This window comes from Zosterops lateralis, assembly GCF_965231275.1.
Source record: "Zosterops lateralis genome assembly, chromosome: 3".
Taxonomy (NCBI): domain Eukaryota; kingdom Metazoa; phylum Chordata; class Aves; order Passeriformes; family Zosteropidae; genus Zosterops; species Zosterops lateralis.
Genome location: NC_139764.1, coordinates 110,632,567 through 110,640,083, shown reverse-complemented (window position 1 = coordinate 110,640,083; position 7,517 = coordinate 110,632,567). Strand labels below are relative to the sequence as shown.

Below are 7,517 nucleotides of genomic sequence, written 5' to 3'. Positions count from 1 at the left end.
CCATCATTTGTGACAGGTCAGAACAGTCCTAATGCCAGGATATGAAACATTAACTGCCCCTTCTTTATCCATAAGCACCCTTCTAGGCTATCTTGCCTTTTAAAGCTAATCCTAATATTAGTTTCAACTCTTCCAATGAGGGTATCATATGTTTGCTTTTAAAATTTTCTTTTCAAATGGGAATTGTTTTGATTGTACATTTCCATTCTAAAACTGCTGCTGGTAGACCAAGACTGGAGATGTTGAGCAAATTGATCTCTTGATAAATTTAAACATTACAAAATTAGTTTTTTGTCCTGAAGTTTGTTATTTTTACAGTATTATCACCTAAAATTGCTTTATGTTGTTTATTTTGTACACAAAATCCTTTAGCTAAAAAGTTATGGAAGTATTCAAGGCCAGGTTGGATGGGACTTTGAATAACCTGCTCTAGTAGAAGGTGTCTCAGCCCTGGGGGCTGCAACAAAATGAGTTTCAAGGTTCCTTCCAATCCAAACCCATCCCATTCTGAGATTCCATGATTCTGTTCTGGCTAAGGAAAATCTGCAAAATGAGAAAGAAATCTAAGCAACCAAATTATTAAAGTAACTTAAGGATCACAATGTCCTGGAAACATTTTGTCCCACACAATAGTCAGGATTCCCTATGGATTTTACTGATTATTTTTGAAAGCTTGAAGAAAAAATTAAAATAAATGTAATTTTTATAAACACAGAGTTTGTGTAGTTCAGGAGACTGCAGATCCCAGGGTCTGTCTATCTTACATCCTTCTTGGTCCTTTTCCCAGCAGTGCCACAGCAAATCCTCAGCCATGAAGATCCTTTACCTGCTTTTTTCTCTCCTCTTCGTGGCGCTCCAGGTTTCTCCAGGTAAGATGGGAAAGAGATGTTAGAAAGGGATGTTTTGTGCACCTGGAGAAAAATTCCCAACACATTTTAACTGATTCTGTTTCAAACTGCTAGAAGCCAGTCAGGAATGAATCAATCAGCTCCAGTGCTGGTGCTAGACCTGCTTTGTAACCTCACCTTTAGAAACATCCAAGGTGGGATGTTGGTGAACAAAGACAGCTCCAGGAATGAGAAACTCTTCTACTGCAATTCCCTGCCCTGCAGAGCAAGGGGGAAGAAATTTTTTGTTCTTCCTGCAGGTTTGTCTTCGCCCCGGAGGGAAATGTTTTTCTGTAAAGGAGGGAGCTGTCACTTTGGAGGATGTCCCTTCCACCTGATTAAAGTTGGAAAATGCTTTGGGTTCCGCTCCTGCTGCAAACAGTGAGTTTGGAGTCCTCCGTGGCTCATCTGCAGGATGAGCAGAGAGATATTAAATATTTTGCCTGTCTCCTAAACCCCGAGGTGTTCCTGAATATTTAAATGTGGTATAAGGGGGGAAAAAAAGCAATTATGCCATGAGGACAGTCAAGTGTTCTGTGTTGACTCAAGTGTTACATGTTGTCCAAGAAGCATTTGGACAATGCTATCAGGCACAGGGTGAGGTTTCTGCTGTAAAATTTGCAAAATTAAATAAACACATGAAAAACAGCCTTATATTTTTGCTGAGAAATGAATGCACCCACCCCAGAATCTAGGGATATCACTTTAATTCTCTGCTTTTCCTGAAACAATAGCGAAACACTCTCCTTACTCACAGGTATGATTACATAGAGCTGTCCCAACATGACTACAAATGACATGAACTATTTTGGGAAGAATTTGTGTCCATGAGGAAAAAAAAAAACATGGGCTGAAAGTGAGTAGGGAGGGTATACAAGCAGAAAGAAAATCTGATTTTTTTTTTCCTTTTTGCAGTCCATGGAATGTGGGAAATGTTGATGAGCCATACATTGAAGATCAATGAAAATTTCTTCTAAGGCTACAAATTTGCTTGGGATCTCCTTACTCCTAAACCCACTGGATCCTGCTGCAAAGCCTCACACTCCTCTCATTGCCAATGCAAAAGGCTTTATGATGTAGAGTAAATCCAAATGTGTTCTGTATTGCTTTCCCTCCTTCTAAATAAATTGTTGTTGCTTAGCATTGGTCACTGAAACATGCACTGAAATTTGGTCATGATCCTGCCTGGGGTTTGACACACAAACCCCAGAGGGCAACAATTTATGCTGCAAACTGCTCCTTAATTTGAGTTTTTCCACGCCATACATCTCTCCAGGTCTACACACACCTCAACCTACAGTGCCAAGAGAAAGGCTGGCTAAAAGAACTCAGCTTCCCTTTGAGGGAATGAGTTCAGATGCCAAAATCCCTTATTTCTTATTATGCAGAGATCTTGTCTTGGGAAAACAGGAATGGTTAAAACCCCTCATTCCCCACTGGGCCCACTGTGACCCTCCTTGCCAGAGGCCCTGCTGGGGGCTGTGCTGCTCCACACCCCATCCCACCACAGGGCAGGGAGGGACTCCCTTGACCTCACATGTGCTTGGGAGGATCCCTTGGGGACACCTCCAGGAGACCTTTGGGAGCCTTAGAGGAAAACAGATCCCCCAGGGGAGTTGTCCAGGTGCCCCTCAAGGTGACATCACAAAGGGGACCCATGGATCAAATGGGTAACCTGGGTAGCCCTGCAGGGAGAGAACTGGGGGTCTTCTGCTCTCCACCCACCTGGACACAACGTGAGGTTAGAATGGTTGTCCTCTGCCATGGCTGACCTCACCCTCACTGGAAAATGCCTCCATGATCATGATCCATGAAAATATGTGCTCATATTGAGTGGCTCTGGTTGTACTGAAAAAGATTTCACTATCCAAGGATGCCACCCTGGGCAATTTCAAATTTCCAGCTGAGTATGAAGCTCTTGATAGAGATGCCAGGCTGTTGTTTATTGGCATTTGCTTCCATCCTATTTCATGGTATAACTTCATCCACCTCTCACTTTCTCTGAAGTTGCCTCTATCCTGCAACTGTCTTTCTCCAAAACATCTGTGATGATGCAATCCTTACATCTCCAGCAGGTGCTTCCAAATAGGGAAAGAGTCTCAGATTACCTTCAGACATTTTAAAGAGTTAAGTGGAAAGTTCTGTGAGTTTCTCATTGTAATTGGCTTGGAGCCAGTACAGAAGTGTGGATTGGACTCCAAGAATGTAACTCAAAGTCTGTTATTCATCTCATTGGGCCAAGGGCCAAAAAGCCCACCTAATCTGTTAAGTACTAAAGAGAGAGAACAAAGAAACTCCAGGCTCTTCAAGGTGGTGTAGCAAGTAGGAGACTTATCTATGAACTGTGCTCAGCTTTGGTTTTGTTTTTTTGTATTATTTTTCCTTTTTTATTAAAAACGTTTTTGATTTTTCAAGGCACACTTGATCATGCCGTCTCACTAATTAATAGAGCCACATTTCAGCCAGGCTAGCCCTCAGAAGTGTAGGTAAAACCCATAGACATCATTAACAAAATATTTCAGATTTGCCTCAGGTTGATGGCTTGGCAGCAAAACTCTGCCCAGTGATGGAGTTAAGGAGTAGAAGGGTCAGAAGGATTTTTCATTTCTGCCTTACTCAAAAAGCAGACTCATACCTGCCAAAGCATAAACCACAGAAATCGAGTTATCTGGGTGTGTCCAGCCTGGAGAAGAGAGAAGGTTGGAGAGACCTTGGAGACCCCATCCTGTGCGTCAAGGAGATCCAAAGGAGCTGGAGAAGGACTTTGGGCCAGAGCCTGGAGTGACAGGAAAAGGGAGAATGTCTTTAAACTGACAGAGGACAGGCTTATACTGGAAATTAGGAAGAAATTCTTGTTTCTGAGCATGGTAAGGCCCTCAGCTTTGGCTACTGTGTGGAGCTGTGGCTACACCATCACTGGAAGTGTTCAAGGCCAGGTTAGTCAGGGCTTGGAGCAACTTGGGATAGTGGAAAGTGTCCCTGCCCATGGCAGGGGGTGGAATGAGATGAATTTTGAGGTCCCTTCCAACCCAAACCAGTCCAGGATGAATCTGTGAAAGAAGGACTCAGTTCCCCCAGGACTAGCGTGGTGCCTGTCCCCGCACCCATCAGCTCCTGTGCCCATCCCAAAGATTTCCCCTCTGGCCCCACAGCCCGTTGTGCCACGGGTGTCACAAGAGGTGTTGCATAGGGACAACGGTGACATTGATTGCAACAGCCCCACCAGGCCCCTCAGCCTCTGCCCCTGCAGCAGGGAGGGACCAGGGCCAGCCCCAGCACCCCCACACACATGGGCCACTCTGGCCTTGGCCCAGGCCACTTGTGCCAGCAGCAGCAATTGGGGCCTGTCCCACCCCCTGGAAACAGGACAAAACCAGCGTGTTTGGGGCACAGGGACACACCCCAATCTGGCCACGTCACTCAAGTGGTTCCTGGCTGGTTTGTTACAGACCATTTCTGCTTTGCTGTGCTCTGAACCAACACCTTCCTCAGGTAGGTCACTGGGGAGACATTTCCAGCCCACCAAGACACTTCCCTGCCCTCTTGTTTCTTCTTGGGTCAGCGCTGCACAAGGGTGGGGAGTGGGTTTGTTAGGAATCCTGGGAATAATCTGGAATTAGGAAGAGACACTCCCAAGTGAGCTGGGAAGACTTTACTGACTTCAGGAAAGCAGAGGGGATTTTGCAGGGTGTTTAGGTAGAAAGTTTTGGGCTGGCTGGGGGGATGGACTGCACTGGATAAGAGTTCATGTAGCTTGGCCTCTCCAGGCACAAAGATTCCCCTAAATCCTTGACTGGGCTTTGGTTCTTGGTGTGTCCCCTCTGCAGCCCTGTGAAGACCCAGGACAGGCAGCAGCCATGAAGATCCTCTACCTGCTCTTCCCCTTGTTCCTCCTCTTGGTCCACAGTGCTGCAGGTGAGAGGGACACAGGGGACACGGCTGAGATGTGAACCCCAACCACTGGGGTTTTCCAGGTCCTGCTAAGCAACCACAATCCTCAGGTATTTACAACATTTGGGAGGGACTTGCTGTGAGGGAGGTCAGGGCAGCTGAGGATCCAGCACAGCAGCTCCTGTAGCTCATGCTGGTCTTGCCCTGTCTTTCCCCACATACACACGTTGCTGGAGAAGAAACGAACTCTGACAGAAGAGTTTAAAATGTTGGGTTTGGTGCTCATTTCCCAATCAAGACTGGACCTCAGAGCCAGCACTGGTTCCTCTGGAACCAGATCCATTTTATACAGTTATACCACATTCACTTTGACCTCTTTCCCTTTTTGTGCAGGATCATCCTTGGGTCCAACAAATAAGAAACAATGTGAGAAAGAAAAGGGGTTCTGTGGATTCTTGAATTGCTCCTTCCCCTATGTCATCAGTGGAAAATGTTCCAGGTTTTTCTTTTGCTGCAAAAAGTAAGTTTTGGAATTTCAAAAGCTGCTGTCATGCCAGAAGGCTTTAAAGGCTCCCTGAGCTAAGGGGTCAGCACCCTTCAGGTTCCAAGACAGAGCTGATGGGAGGGAAGGGAAGGAGCTTGGAGCTGCTCCAAGTGGGGCTGCAGCAGCTCCAGGTCAGCCAGGGCCTCCCCACTCTCCTCCAGACCTCAGGACCTCACTCAGGCTCTGGAGAGTTCTCATCAAAGCCACCAAAGAGGGAAACATTCCCTGGCCTTGGGCAGCACCCACGACATGATCCAGGTCTTGCTGCATCTGCACAGCCCTGGAGCCAGGGCTGCCAGCACTGAGATAGCCCAGGTCCAGCCTGTCTGCACTAAGGACTGCACCTCACCTCCCCTGAGCCTGACTCTGCTGCACCACAGCCTGGGCATTGCAGGGCACAGGGACACAGTGGCAGGGAAACTTACACCAGCTGATGTGATTCTTTCCTTTTTTTTCTGCAGAATCTGGGGTTGAGACCCTGAAATTAGCAAGCAGCTCATGGCCCTCGCTTCTGGCTCCTGCACCCATGTCCTGATGTCCCCATGCCCTGGTGTCCCCTCCCCTGGCTGCCTGTGCCGTGCCCAGCTGGGCTGACAGCAGCAGTGGCAGCTGCTCCTGCTGGGTGCTGCTGGGCTGGAGGCCTGTGGTGCCAGCCCCGGTGTCTTTGGGCCAGGGGCTGCTTTTCCTGCCTTGAATAAAGACCAAGAGCACTTTGGCATTGCAGGGCTGGGCTGTGTGTGTGTGTGTGTGTCCTGCTGCTGGAGGGGTGCTGTGCCTGCTGCCTCTGGGGCTGCCACTGCCTTGGTGGCAGCAGAAGGAAGGCCCTGGGGATGATGCTGGGGCTGAGCAGGGGCTGTGTCCCTGGGGCTGCTCCTGCCTGACCCTGCTTTGGGGACCCTGAGCCTGGCAGTGCCTGCTGGGCCGGGCTGTGTGGGGTGTCTGTGCTGGAGCTGCCCTGCCCATGCTCCATTTGGTGAATTGGGATCCCTGTGCTGGTCCTGCCAGATGTCCCCGATGTCCCTTGTCCCTGACAGCCACAGTCTCATGTGCAGAGCTGTGCTGGGGACAGTGTCCCTTGAGTGGGCATGGCCATGGTGACCCACAGGTGCTGTCCCTGCTGTTCCTCCTTGTCCTGTTCCAGCACCACAGCCCTCCCTGCTGTGACTGTGCTGCTCCACACCCCATCCCACCAGGCAGGAGGAGGTGGCACCATGCAGCTCCTGGTTTGGGTGACCTATGAAATGGCTCCAAATTGAGCATGGCCAAGAAATGGCCAAAATTTTACACACAGGTAATGAATGTGTTGTCTTTTCTCTGCCCATCTCAGGCAGTCTGGGGTGACAACACTGCTCCATCCAAAGCAGTGACTTGTCCATGTCTGCAATGCAAAGCTCAGGCATTAGGATTTGTGGGGTTCAATATCTGAGTGTGTCCATGTCCACATGGCCATGGGAGCAACTTGTGACTCTGCCTGTTGCTGTGGAGACTTTCCCTCCCAAGAGTCACAGACTCAGAGAATTAATGATGTTTGGAAAGCCCTCTGAGATCATTGGTCCCAACATTACCCCAGCACTGCCAAGCCCAGCACTAACACATGTCCCCGAGTGCCACATCTACATGGCTGATAAATCCTTCCAGAAATGGTCACTCCTTCACTGCTCTGGGCAGCCTGATCCAATGTTTGGCCAGTCTTTCGTCCATGAAATTGTTCCTAATCCCCAGTCTAAACCTTCCCTAGTGCTCCTTGAGGCCATTTCCTCTGGTGGTCTCAGCTGTGACCTTAGAGAAGAGACTGACCCCCAAAAGGCTTCCACTGCTTTGCCTTTGCAGAAGTCAAGGGATGTTCAGATCATCCCTGCCTGCCATGGCCTTTGCTCAGTGTGTTCTCACCTTTCCTGGCACTGAACCTGGAGCTGTCACCAGAAGCTCCCTTCACCTCTGCAGTGCAGATTTGTTCCCCCATCCCATCCCTGTCCTGCCCAGCCCGTTGTGCCACGGGTGTCACAAGAGGTGTTGCATGGGGACAACGGTGACATTGATTGCAACAGCCCCACCAGGCCCCTCAGCCTCTGCCCCTGCAGCAGGGAGGGACCAGGGCCAGCCCCAGCACCCCCACACACATGGGCCACTCTGGCCTTGGCCCAGGCCACTTGTGCCAGCAGCAGCAGCAATTGGGGCCTGTCCCACCCCCCAGC

The 7,517-nt window shown here is 49.2% G+C and overlaps 1 long non-coding RNA gene across 1 annotated transcript; it reads left to right on the top strand.

The window, feature by feature from the left end:
- Nucleotides 1–4,294: 4,294 nt before the first annotated feature.
- On the top strand, nt 4,295–5,939 carry LOC310907682. The gene is made up of 4 exons (XR_014589689.1): nt 4,295–4,379; nt 4,715–4,802; nt 5,172–5,298; nt 5,784–5,939. It is a non-coding gene; the product is annotated as an uncharacterized lncRNA (long non-coding RNA).
- Nucleotides 5,940–7,517: the final 1,578 nt, after the last annotated feature.